Here is a 21,683-nt window from a genome sequence, read left to right as displayed (position 1 = left end):
TCTATCTTTGTTAACACCTTTCCCTTCCCACTCAGCCTCTGGTGCAGGTGTTAAAATTTGAAATGACTAATGGATGAGAAAATGTCCTGGAAAATCTACGAAGTGGATATTATAATCAGCCTCCACATATTCTAACTTAAATGTTCCTTGATTGGTATGGAACAGAACTAGAAAAAACAGAAAAGGCATGATTCCATAAAGAGCAAGAAGAGTGATTATAAAGTGAGATCCTCTGGTAAACCACAAATTAAGGTCTTACTCATGTGAGGTGAATTAACTTCACAGTGACTACCTTCTAAATACTTCTCTAAGCCTAGGAAGTCATCCATCATGGTTATTTACGGCGTGGATTGGATGACCACTTGAGAAGAGGCTGTAATGTTTAGGGAAGACTCTACAAATTTTCCACAGTTATTCAGGCAAACAGACTCAGAACCCACCTGTAACAAAGAACTTGAGCTCATTAGACGAGACTTGCTTATCCTTATAAGACCCGAGGGTATGTTTTGGCTTCTGTTCCTACCTTCCTGTCTCAAGACAGCAGCTTCTGCTTTCATCCAGGTGTTCCTTCACACAGCACCTCAAGCATATCTAGACAGCTCCAAGTCAAAGCCCAGAAAAATGAGGCTCTGAGAAAGTTAGGTGTCTTCTCTCCCCTGTGTAAGGACTGCTTGTCAGGTTAATTTCCCATTCCCAGAAGTATACCCCCGCTTCCGCAGGGCCTGGACAGGATTTGCATATTGGGGTGAAACACTGGTCTTCACATCTGGTGCAGCGAGATATATAGAAGCATGTTATCCAAACCTCAGGGCCTCGCCTGTGGTGACCTGCCTCCACTTTCTACCACAGTCTCTGTGCAGTGGTGATGGGGAAGACCAAATCTGACTCTGTACTGCATCCCTTTCTTTTACTTTAATCTTTGTATCTACTGCTTTTGCTACAAGGGCTTCCCTGGTGCTTCAGCTGGTAAAGAATCTGCCTGCAATGCCAGAGACCTGGGTTCAATCCCTGGGTTGGGAAGATTCCCTGGAGAAGGAAATGGCAACCCACTCCAGTATTCTTGCCTGGAGAATCCCATGGACAGAGGAGCCTGGCAGGCTACAGTTCATGGGGTTGCAAAGAGTCAGACACGACTGAGGACTAACACACAAAACAAGTTAATCACCACAGGGATGTTGCCTATATATAGCTTGAAGTACACATAATGGTCCATCTCTGGGAGTTCTGCCTCCCATGCCTGAGTGTTAAAATACCTCTTTTTAGCTCACAGGAAACATCCTGACCTGGCCAACCTGTAAACGGCTGCAAGAAATTAACACATCCCTTCCAGAGTCTTGGCTGGAACCAGAAAATATTCACAACAATTTACTGCCTTTTTTACTTTACCTCCTTACCATCCTTTCTTTGTTCTATGAAAGAAACTAGCATGCAAACCAGGGCAAGATGGTTCTTTGGGACATTCGTCCGCCATCATCTCAATCTGCTGGCTTTCTAAATAAAGTCACTCTTTCTTGCCCCAACACCTCTTGACTTATTGGACTGTCATGCGCTGAGCAGTACAGACCTGGCAGCACAGTGAGTTCATACTAGCACTAGCAACGGTGCCAAAACAACAGCGATTCTTCAAGTTGCTTTACTGCTCTCCGTGTTCTCCCTGTCATCGCTCATCAATATACATTCAACATAAAATGCTTTCCCCGGTATGCTGCTACTGCTAAGTCACTTCAGTCATGTCCGACTCTCTGTGACCCCATAGACGGCAGCCCACCAGGCTCCCCCGTCCCTGGGATTCTCCAGGCAAGAACACTGGAGTGGGTTGCCATTTGCCACATTTATACCTAAAAATAATTTTAGAGATATATGGAAAACAATCTATTATTTTTCTGACTAGCCATTTCTAATTATATGTTAACATGTTTGGTATTTATTAAAGAAAATTCTTTTAAATTTTTATGATCCAAAATATGGTAAATTCCTGTTTAATCAGAGAGATGTCAGTTGCTCGGAAAAATGTAGATGTCTACACAACCAAATCTTGCCTGCTGCTGCTGCTGCTGCTGCTGCTGCTAAGTCGCTTCAGTCATATCTGACTCTGTGCCACCCCACAGACAGCAGCCCACCAGGCTCCCCCATCCCTGGGATTCTCCAGGCAAGAACGCTGGAGTGGGTTGCCATTTCCTTCTCCAATGCATGAAAGTGAAAAGTGAAAGTGAAGTCGCTCAGTCGTGTCCGACTCTTAGCGACCCCATGGACTGCAGCCCACCAGGCTCCTCCGTCCATGGGATTTTCCAGGCAAGAGTACTGGAGTCGGGTGCCATTGCCTTCTCCGAAATCTTGCCTAAAAACCTCTAAAATGGATTACTCAGTCTTCTGCCCCACCCCCACCCCCAGACATTTCCTGCTTTTCAAAATAGAGAATACTGAACAGGATTTAAAGTTTCCCTTGATGACTCAGGGCCACCATTATGGAAAACAGTTTCATAATGATGTGATTTCCCAGGGATTATGAAGGTGAGTAGAGTTGCCAGTTCCTACTGAGTGGTCCAGGACCGTTGCAATATTTGAAATTTTTAAACTTGTTACCTGTCACCTCTCTTGCTATTGCCTGATGCTTTTTACTTATGCCGGTGTACCTGTTTCTTCTCGTAATCCCCGTGCTGCCCTTAATCTAACTTCGGGGGATTGTGGCTGTACACTGAGTCTCAGTGACTCTCCTTCAGCTCTTCTGTTTGTTTCAAACATTTTGCGCCTTCTTTCCTCTTCTGTCAGCTGTCACTTTTATTGATGTCAGTGTTCTTTTCTGTGTCTAATTTAAATGCTTGTTTTACACTAGTTTGGAAGAAGGTTGAGAGAAATTTTGTAGAATTGTAGAAATGTGCACACTTTTTGTGATACCTATTTTTTTATTTGAAGCCTTTTAACTCATTATTTTCAGGACCACCTCTCTGTTTTAGATGTCAAAAATTGCTATCAGTCTATCACTGAAATGAAAGGTTTTAGAAAAAAGAGAAAACAAGAAAACAACTGATAAGATTTTAGATCAATTTTAAGAGTATCCTGATACAATTTTCCAGGCCGGAAGCATCTATGTAAATAAGTGATGGATGAATGGTTTGATTAATCATTTCTGCTTTGAAGCCTATTAGTACTGTACTTTGTAGATTTATCTCTTAGAGAGTTATTTACACTTTCTTAATAAATTGTAAATATCTCTAAGATGGGGATTATGTTTTACACATTTTCGTGTCTTCTGTGTTCAACACAGTGTCAGACACAGAGGAAATATCCCTCCGTATCTGTTTAATGTAATCTAGTTGATGCAGTGTGTACTGGATGGTCTCATTTTGTCACTATAGAAAAAACTGTGACAAAATGGTCTTATTTTGTCACCACCAATGGTCTCAGTGGTCACTGTAGAAAAACCTCTATCAACAGAGAAAGTTTAGATGGTCTCTAAACTCTGCCCCCCATGGTAGGAAGCAGACAGTTAGCAATGAGATTGGTACCAGTAATCTCCTGGCTTCCCTTCCACGTTGCTCTTCCCCACTCCCACCCCTCCTCTCACTGCCACCCCATGCTTTCCGAGCCACCACTTGTTTTAGAGACTTTGAACAGAAGCTCTGAGAGGTGATGCTACATGAACAGATTTTATGTATCCATCTGACTCTCGTTCATGTGTCCTAATAATTTTCTAGCAAAAACTGGTTGCTGGGCCCCTGTCTCCTACTTCAGCATTTTGCTGGCCTGCAGAGCAGGGACAGAGGCAGTAACTGTGTGTGTTACTTGAAAGGACGTCTCATTGTTTTATGTTAACTGGGCTGTTTTACTTCTCTGTTGGCACAAACATTAGAGTAATCACTATATTCATTGCGACCAGGGATGAAGTTCTTGAGCCTAAGGATGTGGGAAGTTTGAGGAGACAGAAGAGAGCAAGGCCTGAATTTCATTTTTTGGGGGGGAACTTTCTGGTATGTTCATGAACTGCCGCAGGTCTGGTGCTTCACTGCCCACTGCTTTTCTGCCTCTCGGTACTTTTCCCTCCATCACTCAGAGATGTTGTTTACCCAAGTGTTGACAAGCAGCTTTTTCCTCAAGGATGCTGGAAAGATGGTTCCATTGAAGCTAATCTTTTGACTCCCTGTTCAATGGCCCCCAAAGTGAACAAAAATGCCTCTTAATCAAGTTTGTCCTCACGAAGAGATAATCTCTGCTCTTTGGTTTGAGAACCGCTCCTATGCCACCGTTCACATAATTAACAATGGCTTGTTAAACTTTTCTCCATGTCTATACACAAAACAATGTCACTCAGACATAGTGAGTAACTGCCTGGTCTATACAGTAAAACTTCCATCCGTTCCATCTGTGTTTCTTCTAGCCCAAGTCCCATGGATTAAGCTGTGACATAGTAGGTGAAATATTTCTACTATTTACGTAAAAATGTAAGCAGTGGGAGCTATGAAAGAGGCCCGGCTAGACTCACTTATGACATCAGACAGGCTTCTTACATATACCCTCATGGGCAAGGTCTAGGAATTTATTCATTTATTTATCTATTAGAACTTCAGAACAGATATGTAGAACTGTCCTTTTTCTGTGTTCATCCCAAGTTGTAGTTAAAACAGCAACAACAATTAAAAAAACTTTTTTAAAGCCATTATCTAAACTTTTTTGGCAGTAATATAATCTATATGCTGAAAGTTCAGCTCTATGTATCTGATCCCCCGGGGATTAGATAAAGAGAGGGCACCCTGTTTTTGTGGACTTGAAAGTGACTTTAATTATAAGTACAGAACTTCTAGATGGATATTCTGGCCCATTTGGCTTAAAAAAATTGCTTTAATAATGAATTGTATGAGTTATTTACATATATATATACATATGTTAGATACTCACAAGGAAACTAAAACATGGGCAGAAGACCTCAATAGACATTTTTCCGAAGAGGAAATTCAGGTAGCCAACAGGCACGTGAAAAGATGCTCAACCTCAGCAATCATCAGGGAAATGCAGATCATAACCACAGTGAGGTATCACCTTACACCTGTCAGAATGGCGATCATCAAAAAGCACACGTATAGCAAGTGTTAGCGAGGATGTGGAGAAAAGGGAGCCCTCATACGTTGGTGGTGGTGATGTACATTGGTGCAGCCACTGTGGAAAACAGTTTGGAGGTTTCTCAAAAAGCTAGAAATAGAACTACCATATGACCCAGCAATCCCACTCTGGTGTAGACATCCAAAAAAAAAAAATTAATTCAAGAAGATCCATGCACCTCAAAGTTTATAGCAGCATTATTTACAATAGTCAAGATATGGAAGCCACCTAATTGTCCAACAACAGATGAATGGATAAAAATGTGGTTATATATGTCTACAATGGAATACTACTCAGCCATTACAAGAATGGAATTTTGCCATTTGCAGCAACATGATGGACATGGAGGACATTAAGTGAAAGAAGTCAGAAAAGACAAAGGTTATATGATATCTCTTATATGCAGAATCTAAAAAATACAGCAAACTAGTGGATATAAGAAGAAAGGAGCAGACTCAAAGATACAGAGAACTAGTGGTTACCAGTGAGGAGCAGGCAGGGGCAATACAAAGGTGGGGGAGTGGGAGGCAGACTCTACTGGGTATAAATAGACTCAAGGATGTATTAGATAATGTGGGGGATATGGCCAATGTTTTGTAATAACTGTAAATGGAGAGTAACCTTTAAAAGTATATTAAATTTTTTTAAAAAAATTAAAACATTTTCTCCAGTGGAAAAACATCCAAACTTAATATTTCTGTCTCTGGCAAAGACAACACCTCCTCTTTGAATTTAAACCTATTACCCTTGTTATAGAGATATAGAAAGTACAAAAGTATACAATTCTCTATCTTAGATTTATTATCTCCATATTTCTGATATTTTCTGGTCAATTCTTTATGATATGTCACCTCTGTGGTAGATAACTTACCAGTAACCTTCGATAAGTTCTTGGCTAAAAGGCATTGAAAAGTATTATCAGTTAAAAATTGTTATTTTGTCACTGTATTTTTAGTGTATCGAGGTTACACTAAAAACCTCAATAATAGTATATATTCCCTCTTCAAGTAGTTATCTCTCAAATACAAAAGGATTCGTAAGTTGATTTGTGTCCCTCCTCATATAGCCTACTTTTATGTTCACTTTTAGTCATTTAAATGTTAATTTTTTAGGATTTATATCCTAAAATTCCAGGAGAAAATGAGCAATTTATAAAAATTACTACCTTGAATTCGGTCACTGCTAAGATTTAATTTATTCAATAGAAATTCTTCTCCTTGGCTCCTTTGGGACCTGAGTTATCTGGATATTTGTTTTTGTTGTTCAGTTGCTCAGTCATATCCTACTCTTTGTGACCTCAAGACTGCAGCACACCAGGCTTCCCTGTCCTTCACTCTCTCCCGGAGTTTACTCAAACTCATGTCCATTGAGTTGATGATACCATCTATCCATCTCATCCTCTGTTTTCCCCTTCTCCTTCTGCCCTCAATCTTTCCCAGCATCAGGTTCTTTTCCAATGAGGTGGCTCTTTGCATCAGATGGCCAAAGTATTGAAGCTTCAGCTTCAGCATCAGTCCTTCCAGTGAGTATTCAGGGTTGATTTCCTTTGGGATTGACTAGTTTGATCTCCTTGATCTGAATATATAAGCACCCAAATATCTCAGAACACTTGTCTCCAAGCTGACCCACTGTAACTAAGACCTCTCAGCCTCACATTGTATAATCTCTGCCTGGAGATGCAGCATCCAACCAACCTCTTCCTCCTCACGTCTCTTATATCACTTCCTGCCTCCTCATCATTCAAGCTTCAGATGGTCTGGCTTAATTAGCCTTCTGGGTAGGCAAGACTCACCTAGGGCATTTCTGTGATAGTAGGTGCTTAAAAGAAACAGAAGCAGCAGAAAACGATAACATATTTTCCAAGTAGGTAATATATTTTCAAATTTTCTCATGGCTTGTTGGATTCCTTTCCAGTTTTTCCTGGTCTTTTCACTTTGGTTTGCACATGTTTTAATATTCTCAAAATAGCTTATCTTGTCTTTGATTTTGTAGAGAACCCAGAAGGAGAATGGCGTCTTTCTGAAAAGCCAAATAACTCTGTCATACTGTAACAAACAGAACCTTTACTTGGGAGCAAAGTATCACCATAGTTAAATGCTCTCCAGATGCTTGCTCTGCCACCAGAGTGTAAACAGATATTTTCCAGTCTGTATTTACCTCTTCAAAATGCAGCCCTTTAAAACACACTCATGGGCACACACACTTAAAAAAGCCTTAAGAGATTCTCATCTTTAACTTTGGACAATTAGTAGTATTTTCCCCCCTGTTTAGGGAGACTGAGGGGTAAGAACCTGGCCTGTCCCCCTGGAAGCTTGATCAGTTGTCTGGACTTCATGGAAACCCACCTGGACTGTGTGGTGAAGGTCCCTATTCCTGGGAGTACTCCTGCTCTCTAGAGGATTTCAGTGAGGAATACTCAACAAAGAGAAACAAGTGGAAAAGCTTAAACATCTCAATGAGCAGAATCCAGTATGAGGAACACCTCTGACAGTGTCTGAGTTTTCTACATCCTCAGAACAAGAGCACGACACTTGAACTTTCCAGGGCTTCCCTGAAAGATAGTGTGGCCATCACAGTCCCCCTGGCACTACTGTGGAGACTGGGCTACAAGGGTGAGCCAAGCTGGTACAGCCCTGGCCTCCCTGAGCTTCATTTCAGTGAGGAAACCGACAGGGTACACATACTCTCAAAAATAAATACATGAGCAGAAATTTGATAAGTTCCATAAACAAAAAGTTGTTTACATGAAACTATGAAGGTCTGTCTAGTCAAGGCTATGGTTTTTCCTGTGGTCATGTATGGATGTGAGAGTTGAACTGTGAGGAAGGCTGAGCACCAAAGAATTGATGCTTTTGAACTGTGGTGTTGGAGAAGACTCTTGAGAGTCCCTTGGACTGCAAGGAGATCCAACCAGTCCATTCTGAAGATCAGCCCTGGGATTTCTTTGGAAGGAATGATGCTAAAGCTGAAACTCCAGGACTTTGGCCACCTCATGCAAAGAGTTGACTCATTGGAAAAGACTCTGATGCTGGGAGGGATTGGGGGCAGGAGGAGAAGGGGACGACAGAGGATGAGATGGCTGGATGGCATCACTGACTCGATGGATGTGAGTCTGAGTGAACTCGGGGAGTTGGTGATGGACAGGGAGGCCTGGTGTGCTGCGATTTATGGGGTCGCAAAGAGTCGGACACAACTGAGCGACTGAACTGATGACTTGGTTTAGATTGAAGAACCTCAGCAAGGAAATATGGGGGAAGCTGGGGGCAGGCACAAGTATGAAGACCTGGAATTGTGGAAGAGCTTGGCCAGATGCAAAGACTGAAGAAACATCAATGGGCAGAAGTGTCAGGATTATCATGGGCAGAGTATTTTTCCAGGAGAAAACCAATAATGATGGTTTTACAAAACTGACAATTTTGAAACTGTTTCTTTGAAGATGAATAAAAATGTGAAATTTTAACTAATGCAGTAAAATTATGACTTGGTTGTTGAAGTTGTTTAGTTGCTAAGTTGTGTCTGACTCTTTTGCAACCCCATGGACTATAGCCCACCAGGCTCCTCTGTCCATGGGATTTCCCAGGCAAGAATACTAGAGTAGATTGCAATTTCTTTCTTCAGGGCATGTCTTCTGCATTGGCAGGTGTATTCTTTACTACTGAGCCACCAGGGAAGCCCACTTGGTTAGGGGTGATCCAAAAATATTTGTGTGAGCTATATTTATCAAGGATTAGGTTCAACCATATGTAAGAGAAAAGCCAACGATAGTGGCTAAAGCTATAGAGAGGTTTCTTGTTCTCAGTGACTGGTTGTTTGGTGGTTCAAGATATCTGTGATTCTTGGTCTTTTCCTCATGGCTACAAGGTAGCTGCTTACACTCCAGCTCGAGTCACTATCTCAATTTTCCAGGCAGTAACAGTGACTTGTGTATCAGGAAAACAAAACTTCAGAGTTCATCAGCAGACTTCACATAAATTTTATTGGTCAGAACAGTGGCATGTGACCACTCCACTTTGCCAGAGAAGATGGGAAACTTTCTAAAGCTAAGTATGAAAGTTAGGTTTAGGTTCTGTAATTAGGAAAAGGGGAAAGATGGGTGTTGGATGGACAATTAGTTGTATTTGCAACTTGTAGTTTTTAAGCCTACTCTGCAGGTGAAAATGCTTTTTTCTACACCCATGAAAAATTTGTCACATGTATTTTGATGACTCCTAACAATCTGAAAGAGTCTGTTGCAGCATTAACTGGACTTCAACCAAAATGAATCTTCTTTGATGAACCATTCAATTAACATTAGTGTTTTAACACAAATTTGCTTCCCCTTAGGGTTGTGTTTTGCCCTGTTCCTAAAACTCAAGCATCAGATCAGCTTTGCTCCCTGCTATAAGCAGACAGTCCCGCGTGGGCTTCTGTAGTCTGTTTGCTGTAGGTTCGGAGTGAATGAAAACCAAGAAATAAACTTTCTGAGGTGGTTTAATCAATCCAAGATGCATGCCATTTCCAGATCATCTGTTGCATTTGTATTTTAGAACTCTATAGCTTAGCTCTGCCCATCATTATTTTCTGAAATCTTTGTTTAATTTGAACACCCTTCTGGGTTGAACTGGAGGAGCCCAAGAAATGATCCGATCTGAGTGATGGAAGGTTCCAAAAGGTGTCTGGACACCGCGACTTTTATCTTCATGGTCTTATGTTGTTATTCAGCCACGGTTAGGGTAGATAGTTCTGTGTAGGTTTTGGTATATCTTGTGCTGCCAGTGCCCCTCAGCACATAATCACATGTGGTAGCCAGCCTAAGGGATGACCCTTGATTATCTCCACCTTCTGGTATTCCCACTCTTGCACAGTCCTTCCCCATACTGTATCAGGATTGGTCTGTGTGGCCAACAGCATAGATACTACTGGCTAGGTCATAGAAGACATCATAGCTTCTGCCTTACTGTCTTGGAACTTTCATACTGGGACAAGCTAGCTGCCATGCTACGAGGACACTCAAGCAGCCTTATGGAGAGACCCAGTGATGAGTAAATAAGGCCTTTTGCCAACAGCCAATGAGGAACTGCCACCAGCCGTGTGAGTGAGCCATCTTGGAAGCAGATCCCCCCAGCCCTCATTAAGTGTTCTGTTGACAGAAGCCTGGGTCAGCCTCTTGACTGCAGCATCATGAGTGACCCTGAGCTAGAATTGCTTAGCTACTTCTATATGCCTTACTCACAGAAACTGTGAAATAATAATTGCTTGTGCTTTAAACCTACTAACTTTGAAGGTTATCGATCAGGCAGCAGTAGCTAATATATCATATGTTTTTGCTTTCTACCCTGGAGAACCACAGATATGATGACTGTTGGCTTGGCCCAAGCATTCGCATAGATCAGGAAGTTAACACTCCGAAAGGTGATCTTTGACTGATGGGATGTGAACTAATGGACCTACTTCCTGTCTTTCAAGAGGACGATTCTGGAAGGCATTAAGTGGGTTTCTTGGGTGGTCTCTGGAAAGAATGAAGCCCTTGTTTCCCACAGTCTTGTGTTCTCTTTGTTTTCTTACTTTCTGTCTCTTACTCTCTGTCTTTTCCTTCCCAAGATCACCTCCCAAATTATCTATTTGCACACAAGCCCTGGTGTCAAGCTCTTCCTCCAGGGAAACCCAAGGTGAGACCAGGAGTGTGTGAAAAATACCACCTGCCCCCAGGGCTGTTCTAAATGAAAACATGCACTTTTGACTTAGCGAATGAGAGCAGCAGCCTAGACTTGCTTGCATGGATGATACAAATAAAAAGCTTATTTTATTGGAGACCTTCTTTAGCTGTCTAATGATAAACTCTTGTTTCTTATTCTTGACTTTAAAAAAAAAATTGAGTATGTTAGACGACGTCAGCTTTGAAAATTTCCTAATTAGACGTTTATATGTCAAGGGCCCTTATAACCCCTTTGTCTTGGCATTAATGAGGAATAAAATAACTCCTGAAGCAAAAAAAAAAAAAAGTACATTGTACACATTGCATTCCTCAGTCCTCAAGAAAAAGAGAACTCATTCTCAATAGGCATCATTGCCAAGTTCAGGCACAGTTAAGTTGCTTAGGAATTTGGTGTCCACAAAGGGAGTGCCCTCACCCTGCCAGCCTACGAGGTGGTCTGCTGGAAAAGTATTTTCCTAAGGATAAAGAATTCTCACTTCTTTCACTATGGGGCAGGGAGTATCTTTCTTAATCTCTGTCCACATAGAGTCATTCTGTATGTGGCATGTTTTGGGGTAACAGTGAAAGGAATTCTTTCACCTGATCTCATTTTTTTAAACTTAATTTTTTTAAAGCCAAAACCATTTCGTATTGCGGTACAGCCAATTATCAATGTTGTGATAGTTTCAGGTGAACAGTGAAGGGACTCAGCCAGACATACACATGTGTCCATTCTCCTCCAAACTCCCCTCCCATCCAGCCTGGCACATAACACTGAGCAGAATTCCATGGGCTACACAATAGGTTTTTGTTGGTTATTAACAGTGGAAGGAGTTCTTTCAATTTCACACCAGCCATGGAGCTCCAAGGACAAAGTTGGATCTTTTAATGGATATTTTGGTCCATTTGTCTCTTTCCCATGGAAAGAATTGTCATAATGCACAAGAATTTCTTTTTCTTAACCAAAAGAATTCTCTTGCAGTAACCTAATTTTATGAACCTTCTGAAGTCTAAAGGACTAACCTTAAGTCCACTGTAATGGTCAGGCTTCTTTGACTTGGACACATCTTTACCAGTCTGAGAGATGGTCAACAAAAGGAGGACAGAGCATGAGTCCAAGTCCTTTTTCAACTGATTCACATCCAGGCTTCTACAGCACCCATTTCCTTTTCATAGCCCCCACCTGCCTTACAATTCAAATTCACAGCTGTGAGGACCTAACAACTATTCTGGTCAGGGGCAACATTTTACTGTAAATCTGAGCTTCATCATGAAGATTACAGAATGAGAGAAAATCAAGTGGTAATGGAACAGACAGAGAAGGCAATGGCACCCCACTCCAGTACTCTTGCCTGGAATCCCATGGATGGAGGAGCCTGGTAGGCTGCAGTCCATGGGGTCGCTAGCAGTCGGACATGACTGAGCGACTTCACTTTCACTTTTCACTTGCATGCATTGGAGAAGGAAATGGCAACCCACTCCAGTGTTCTTGCCTGGAGAATCCCAGGGACGGGGGAGCCTGGTGGGCTGCTGTCTCTGGGGTCGCACAGAGTCGGACACGACTGAAGCGACTTAGCAGCAGCAATGGAACAGAAACAGGGGCCACAATGGAGCATAATGGGTTTTGGAATTACAGGATCTGAAATCCTGGTGAAGGACTATAGGTCATTATTCATTTATAGAGTGCCACTAAGTGCCTGGGGCTTCCCAGGTGGCGCTAGTGGTAAAGAGCCTGCCTGCCAATCCAGGAGACATGAGAGACCTGGGTTCCATCCCTGGGTCGGGAGGATCCCCTGGAGGAGGGCATGGCAACCCATTCCAGTGTTCTTGCCTGGAGAATCCCATGGACAGAGGAGCCTGGTGAGCTACAGTCCATAGGGTTGCACAGAGACAGACGTGACTGGAGTGACTTAACGTGCACGCATGCACTAAGTGCCTGATGCTGTGCTGAATTAGGAAGGCGATGAAGGCACAGACCCTACCCTTAAGGAGCTCAGCCCAGTGAGAAACAGGACTCAATTTTTCAGAAGAATAAATGCAATTCTTAGTTGGCACCACTTTTGAAATTTTTCCAATGGGATGTTGGCAGACAAGAACAGTGGGTAAAGTCAGAGATTGATGCAATTATGACAGTGACATGATTCCTAGTTCCAAACTCCTCTTTCCTGGCGGAATAACTCTACCAGACAATGTAATTGAAAGCTTTTTTGGAGAGTACCTGAAGAATGTTAAGTCTCCACCAATCTAAGTGCATGTAATAGCTTCAGTTCTCCAACTTCAAGTCATTTTCCCTCACGACACAAAACCCTAGTTTCCCAGAACTTGCTTCCTCCTCCTTATCGCTCAGTGTTTTCATCACGACCCCCACCTTCACTTGCTCCTTATGAGGACAATGCAGAGAGGACCGCCCTGGAGCTTGCCAGGGAACTGAGCCCCATTGAGAGCTGATCCTTTGACCACAGTATCAAAGCAATCCAGCTGCAGATTAAGGAAACAGAAGGCTCTGAAGCTTTGGTTAAAGAGTCAGGTCATGGAGCTCTTTGAAGAGCTTGAGCTTTTGGAGGGAAAAAAAAAAAGGTGAGGCAAGTTCCAAATGCACATGCATCATATTTAGATAAAAAGGAAGGAATATAAAATAAAGTGACAAACAGCAAGGTCACACTGTAGAGCACAGGGAACTATATTCAATATTCTGTGGCGAGCCATAATGGAAAGAAATATGAAAAAGAGTATATACATATATGTATATATGTGTGTGAATGTACAGCTGAGTCACTTTGCTGTACAGAAGAACTAAACAACATTGTACATCAACTCTACTTCAATAAAATTTTTAAAAAATAAAATTAAGTGGCAGACTTTTTAGCAAATATAACAGAGCATTCATATCTTACTGAGTGCTATTTCCTTCAATGCAAGTTACCATGGTAGACAAAATATTCATTTCAACTCTGTCGCTATTGCTCAAAACAATTGCCTTTCAGAAGTGCCTGTGAAGTTGGCAGAGGATTCTTTTGAATATGCTCAGTAGAAGGCATTTTTATCCTTTAAGAGAGGATTTACTTTCTTGTTAAAGAGTCAAAAGCCATTTAGAGCCAAATGGGATGGAATAAAGCTAGCAATTAAGCTGGCTAACATTGCTCGTCACTCTAAAACAACAGGGCTGATTTGGTACCTGGGCTTAAGCTAATTCTGAGGCAATTCCACAAAGCACCCTCAATGTATTTTTGTCACAAGTTTGTAGGGCTTCCATAACAAAGTAATATAGACAGAGGAGCTTCGATAACAAAAGCTTATTTTCTCATAGTTCTGGAAGCTGGAAGTCCAAGGCAAAGGTGTTGACAGCTTTGGTATCTCCCGAGGCCTCTCTTCCGGGCTTGTAGACGGTCATCTTCCTGCTCTGTCCTCCCATGGTCTTTCCTCTGTGTGTATCCCTGGTGTATCTACGTGCGTCCAAATTTCTTTTTCTTACAAGGACATTAGTCAAAATAGTTTAGAGCTCACCCTAACAGCTTTCTTTAACTTAATCACCTCTTTGAAGGCCCTATCTCCAAATACAGTCACATTCTGAGATACGTGGAGTTAGTGTTTTAGCATTTGAATTCTGTATAGAAGAATTCAGCCCTTAACACAATTCAGCCATTAACAACAGTCATCACTAAGTATATAGCTTTTCACGTGCTCTGATCTGAAAGAAAGTGAAAGTGAAAGTTGCCCAGTCATGTCCGACTCTTTGAGGCCCCATGGATTACACAGTCAAAGGAATTCTCCAGGCCAAAATACTGGAGTGGGTAGCCTTTCTCTTCTCCAGGGGAGCTTCCCAACCCAGGGATCGAACCCAGGTCTCCTGCATTGCAAGTGGATTCTTTACCAGCTGCGCTACAAGGGAAGCCCAAGAATACTGGAGTGGGTAGCCTATCCCTTCTCCAGCGAATCTTCCCAATCTAGGAATTGAACCAGGGTCTCCTGCATTGCAGGTGGATTCTTTACCAACTGAGCTATCAGGGAAGCCCCATTCTTACCTGAAAGACCATGTAATTTTTACATGTAAGTACTGGCATGCTTGTTAAAAACTAAGTACTTCCATCTATAAATGAGCGCGTAAACAAAAATATTGTATATACATAAAATAGAACATTATTCAGCCTTTAAAAGGAATGAAATTCTGACATTTGCTACAATGTGGACAAAATCTGAAATCATTATGCTCAGTGAAATAAACCAGATATGATTCCACTTCTATGAGATTCCTAGTCAAATACAATGAGACAGAGAATAGAACAGCATTTATCAGAGGCTGGGAGGAGGGGAAGATGGGGAGCTATTGCTTAATGGGTAGAGTTTCCGTTTGGGAGGATAAAAAAGTTGTGCAGATGGATGGTGGTGACAGATACACACAAGGTACTTAATGACACTAACTACACTTAAAAATAGTTAAAATGTTAAATTTTAATTAACTTCTAGGTCTTTCTTAAGCATCTTGTATCTTCTCGATCTGTGCCTCTATTCTTTATCCAAGATCTTGGGTCATCTTTACTATCATATTTGTAATTCTTTTTGGGTAGATAAATTTTATGGTATTATATATATTTTCCCACAATAAAAAATGTTTTTAAGTGATTACTCTGTAGTTCTTAGTCCAGAAATAGAGCCTAAATTTTCCAGGAAATTAGGCTTAATATGGTCTGTCTATTGAAGTAAAAGACAAATCTGTAAATCTAGGGGTATAGCTAGCCTAGGAACCCAGGAAAGTTGAAAGGTTATAATTTAGGATGTGGGTGTGTGTGTTCAACTGCTCAGTCATGTCTGACTCTTTGCAACCCCATGGACTGTAGCCCGTCAGGCTCCTCTGTCCGTGGAATTACTCTGGCAAGAATACTGGAGTGGGTTGCCATTTCCTTCACCGGGGGATTTTTCTGACCCAGGGATCGAAAGTGTGTCTCCTGTGTTACAGGTGGATTCTGTACCACTGCGCCACCTAGGAAGCCCATAATTTAGGACGCCATGCTTTGATTATTTCTGAGCAATAATTGTTTCAATCATGTATAATAATAGCAGTTCTGTAACCTCTGTTTCTGACTCAATAAGTAGTGCTATGAAGGTCCCCATGAACCTTCCTGCCAAGAATGGGCCATGTCCCAGGGTTGGTGTATGATATTTTTGTCCCTGCTCAGGACCTAATCTGGTTAAACCATAAAGCATATAAAAGCTGGTTTACAATTCCCTTCCTTTCCTCTTTATCTATCTGCTGAAATCTTATTTCCCCTTCCCACTAGACAGTAAAATGCCTTCAGTGGTTAAGTTTTGAAGCTCTAATCCTCTTGCCATCAGTTACTCATCTTACCCTCAGACTTGCCATCCAGGAAGCCAGGCATAAGCAACTAAAATTATCTTGACTTGCATCTCTTTCTGTCATATCAAAGCTTCTATGCTATGCTATGCTATGCTAAGTCGCTTCAGTCGTGTCCAACTCTGTGCAACCCCATAGACGGCAGCCCACCAGGCTCCATCGTCCCTGGGATTCTCCAGGCAAGAATACTGGAGTGGGTTGCCATTTCCTTCTCCAGTGCATGAAAAGAGAAAAGTGAAAGTGAAGTTGCTCAGTCATGTCCGACTCTTAGCGACCCCATGGACTTCAGCCTACCAGGCTCCTCCGTCCATGGGATTTTCCAGGCAAGAGTACTGGAGTGGGGTGCCATTGCCTTCTCCAAAGCTTCTAGTGATCTAATAATAGGTTTTCAAAGTGCCTGGAGATAGTGGAAAGAAACACTCTCTACTATAAACTATATAGTGATTTGTGAAATGATTAAACTGTGGGAAAATATATTAATTCCACCTATCACATAAGAGAAAAACAAGTTCACACTAAGATGTAAATTACTGAAGGGTTTACTAGCAGAAAGAGGCAATTCTTTAGGTCAGTGTTATAGCCATCATTCTTGTCATCCTTGGCCATTCGGGGTCTCGGGGAATACTTTTTCTTTTCCCAGCATTGAGGCCAGAGAGGAATTTTATTAGAATGTGGCAGCCATTAGTTCCTAGGTCTTTCCCACAATCAACCCAACCTACAGAAAATGCCATTAGAAAGCAAACAGGAAATCACTCCTTCCGTTGTCCTTATGCTGGACTAAGATAAGCCTTCTCAACTGGATTCTTCTTTCACATATGGAGAAATATAATCAATTTCCTGATCAATCTGGCCTCCCTGGATCTGTTTTTTTAAATAAATGAAAATTATACCAAAATAGACTTGCCTGTGAGTGTCCAGGAGTCCCTGGTGGAGGTGTGGGTCGGCGGTGGCCTACTGCAGTTGGCCCTCCACCATGGCTTAGGACTTCCCTGGTGGCTCAGATGGTAAAGCATCTTCCTATAGTGCGGGAGACCCAGGTTCAATCCCTGGGTCGGGAAGGTCTCCTGGAGAAGGAAATGGCAGTCCACTCCAGTATTCTTGCCTGGAAAATCCCATGGACGAAGGAGCCTGGTAGGCTACAGTCCATGGGGTCACAAAGAGTGACACTCGGACACAACTGAGTGACTTCACTTTCTTCCACCACACCTTGGCCCCAGGTAAATAACAGGCAGGGAATACAGCCCCACCCATCAACAGAAAATTGGATTAAAGATTTACTGAGCATGGCCCCACCCATCAGAACAAGACCCAGTTTTCCCCTCAGTCAGTCTCTAACATCAGGAAGCTTCCATAAGCCTCTTATCCTTCTTCATCAGAGGGCAGACAGAATGAAAACTACAATCACAGAAAACTAACCAATCTGATCACTCAGTGAAACTATGAGCTGTGCAATGTAGGGCCACCCAAGACAGACGGGTCATGGTGGAAAGTTCTAAAAAACGTGGTCCACTGGAGAAGGGAATGGCAAACCATTTCAGTATTCTTGCCTTGAGAACTCCATGAACAGTATGAAAAGGCAAAAAAATAGGACACTGAAAGATGAACTCCCCAGGTGGGTAGGTGCCCAATATGCTACTAGAGATCAGTGGAGAAATAACTCCAGAAAGAATGAAGGGATGGAGCCAAATCTAAAACAACACCCAGTTGTGGATGTGACTGGTGATGGAAGTAAACTCCAGTGCTTTAAAGAGCAATATTGCATAGGAACCTGGAATGTTAGCTCCATGAATCAAGGCAAATTGGAAATGGTCAAACAGGAGATGGCAAGAGTGAACATCGACATTTTGGGAATCAGCAAACTAAAATGGACTGGAATGGCTGAATTTAACTCAGATGACCACTATATCTACTACTATGGGCAAGAATCCCTTAGAAGAAATGGAGTCTTCATAGTCAACAAGAGTCTGAAATGCAGTCTCAAAGATGACAGAATAATCTCTGTTCATTCCCAAGGCAAACCACTCAATATCACAGTAATCCAAGTCTATGCCCCAACCAGTAACGCTGAAGAAGCTGAAGTTCAACAGTTCTATGAAGACCTACAAGACCTTCTAGAACCAACACCCAAAAAAGATGTCCTTTTCATTACAGGGGACTGGAATGCAAAAGTAGGAAGTCAAGAAACACCTGGAATAACAGGCAAATTTGGCCTTGGAGTACAGAATGAAGCAGGTCAAAGGCTAATAGAGTTTTGCCAAGAGAACGCACTGGTCATAGCAAACACCCTCTTCCAACAACACAAGAGAAGATTCTACACATGGACATTACCAGATGGTCAACACCAAAATCAGATTGATTATATTCTTTGCAGCCAAAGATGAAGAAGCTCTATATAGTCAGCAAAAACAAGACTGGGAGCTCACTGTGGTTCAGATCACGAACTCCTTATTGCCAAATTCAGACTTAAATTGAAGAAAGTAGGGAAAACCACTAGACCATTTAGGTATGACCTAAATCAAATCCCTTACAATGGAAGTGAGAGCTAGATTCAAGAAAACAATAGAATGGGAAAGACTAGAGATCTCTTCACAGAGAAGGCAATGGCAACCCACTCCAGTACTCTTACCTGGAAAATCCCATGGAAGGAGGGGCCTGGTAGGCTGCAGTCCATGGGGTTGCTAGGAATTGGACATGACTGAGCAACTTCACTTTCACTTTTCACTTTCATGCATTGGAGAAGGAAATGGCAACCCACTCCAGTGTTCTTGTCTGGAGAATCCCAGGGACGGGGGAGCCTGGTGGGCTGCTGTCTATGGGGTCGCACAGAGTCGGACACGACTGAATCGAGTTAGCAGCAGCAGCAGCAGCAGAGATCTCTTCAGGAAAATAGAGATACCAAGGGAACATCTCATGCAAAGATGGGTTCAATAAAGGACAGAAATGGTATGCACCTAACAGAAGCAGAAAATATTAAGAAGAGGTGGCAACAATACACAGAAGAACTATACAAAAAAGATCTTCATGACTCAGATAATCATGATGGTGTGATCACTCACCTAGAGCCAGACATCCTGGAATGTGAAGTCAAGTGGGCCTTAGGAAGCATCACTATGAACAAACCTAGTGGAGGTGATGGAATTCTAATTGAGCTATTTCAAATCCTAGAAGATGATGCTGTGCAAGGGCTGCATTCAATATGCCAGTAAATTTGGAAAACTCAGCAGTGGCCACAGGACTGGAAAAGGTCCGTTTTCATTCCAATCCCAAAGAAAGGCAATGCCAAAGAAAGCTCAAACTACCGCACAATTGCACTCATCTCACACGCTAGTAAAATAATGCTCAAAATTCTCCAAGCCAGGCTTCAATATTACCTGAACTGTGAAGTTCCAGATGTTCAAACTGGATTTAGAAAAGGCAGAGGAACCAGAGATCAAATTGCCAACATCCGCTGGATCATCAAAAAAGCAAGAGAGTTCCAGAAAAACATCTACTTTTGCTTTATTGACTATGCCAAAGCCTTTGACTGTGTGGATCACAACAAACTGGAAAATTCTTAAAGAGATGGGAATACCAAACTACCTGACCTGGCTCTTGAGAAATTTGTGTGCACGTCAGGAAGCAACAGTTAGAACTGGACATGGAAGAACAGACTGGTTCCAAATTGAGAAAGGAGTACATCAAGGCTGTATATTGTCACCCTGCTTATTTAACTTATATGCAGAGTACATCATGAAAAACACTGGGCTAAGATGAAGCACAAGCTGGGATCAAGATGGCCGGGAGAAATACCAATAACCTCAGATATGCAGATGACACCACCATTATGGCAGAAAGTGAAGAACTAAAGAGCCTCTTGATGAAAGTGAAAGAGGAGAGTGAAAAAGTTGGCTTAAAGCTCAACATTCAGAAAACTAAGATCATGGCATCTGGTTCCATCACTTCATGGCAAAAAGGTGGGGAAACAATGACAGACTTTATTTTCTTGGGCTCTAAAATCACTGCAGATGGTGATTGCAGCCATAAAATTAAAAGATACTTGCTCCTTGGAAGAAAAGCTAGACAGCATGTTAAAAAGCAGAGACATTACTTTGCCAGCAAAGATCTGTCTAGTCAAGGCTATGGTTTTTCGAGTAGTCATGTATGGATGTGAAAGTTGGACTATAAAGAAAGCTGAGCTCCGAAGCATTGATGCTTTTGAACTGTAGTGTTGGAGAAGACTCTTGAGAGTCTCTTGGACTACAAGGAGATCCAACCAGTCCATTCTAAAGGAAATCAGTCCTGAATATTCATTGGAAGGACTGATGCTGAAGCTGAAACTCCAATACTTTGGCCACCTGATGTGAAGAACTGACTCATTTGAAAAGACTCTGATGCAGGAAAGATTGAAGGTGGCAGGAGAAGGGGACAACAGAGGATGAGATGGTTGGATGGCATCACCAACTCAAGGGACATGAGTTTGAGTAAACTCTGGGAATTGGTGATTGACAGGGAGTCCTGGCGTGCTTCAGTCCATGGGGTCACAAAGAGTCGGACACGACCGAGTGAACTGCATGACATATTAGCCTGAACCCAAACTGCTCTATTTCTCTAGTGGTCTAGTGGTTAAGAATCTCCCTTGCAATGCAGGGGACATGGGCTTTATCCCTGGTTTGGAAACTAAGATCCCACATTCTGTGGAGCAACTAAGGCAGCTTGGCACATCTACTGAACCCACCCACGCACTCTGGAGCTGGCCTGCTATGAGTAGAGAGTAAGTGGGGTACAGGGAAAGATCCCACATGAGACAATGAAGACCTAATACAGCCAAATAAATAAATAAATAGTAAAAAATAAAAGCAATAATGCCCTATTAAAGAAATGATTCTAGCTTTGTAAAAAAGTAAGTTTGTGTAAGTTGCTTCTAGCTACAAGAAAAACTTTTGAAAATATGATTCTCTATAATGCAGGGTGTATTTCCCTTTCTGGAAAAGAATCTAATTTTTGAAGTATCAGAGGCATTGTTATACAACAATCCATCCTAAAGAAGGTCTCCTGGTTATGGTATATGCAAATAATGAATATCAAGTCATATCTTCTAAAATGTGAAATGATTCTACAGCAGCAACAAGGGCATCACTTTTCTTCTCTCCTGTTTACTTCTACCCCTTTTCCATTAATATCAATGCATTAATGAATATCTAAGTATTTGTTGCTGTAGAAGGTATCACATCATGCCCACCTCCCCCATGTTATTAAGACATACGTTCATACATCACTGTATAGGTTTAAGGTACATCACGTAATGTTTTGACTTAGATATGTCATGAAATGATCACCACAAGTTTAGTTAATATCCATCAACTCATATGGATACAATTTTAAAGAAAGAAAACAATGAAAATGTTTTTCTTTGTGGTCAGAATTCAGGATCTACTTCTTTAACAATTTTTTGTATATATCATATGTATGCTACAGCTCTGTCAGCTACAGAGATCATGTTGTAAACAACATCCCTAGTACTTGTTTATCTTGCAACTGGAGGTTGGGTACCACAAGTTTGAGTTCTGGATCTGTGCTGAATCACTG

The sequence above is a fragment of the Bison bison genome, unplaced genomic scaffold, assembly GCF_000754665.1.
Source record: "Bison bison bison isolate TAMUID 2011002044 unplaced genomic scaffold, Bison_UMD1.0 scf7180017864491, whole genome shotgun sequence".
NCBI lineage: Eukaryota > Metazoa > Chordata > Mammalia > Artiodactyla > Bovidae > Bison > Bison bison.
This window is presented reverse-complemented; position numbering follows the sequence as displayed.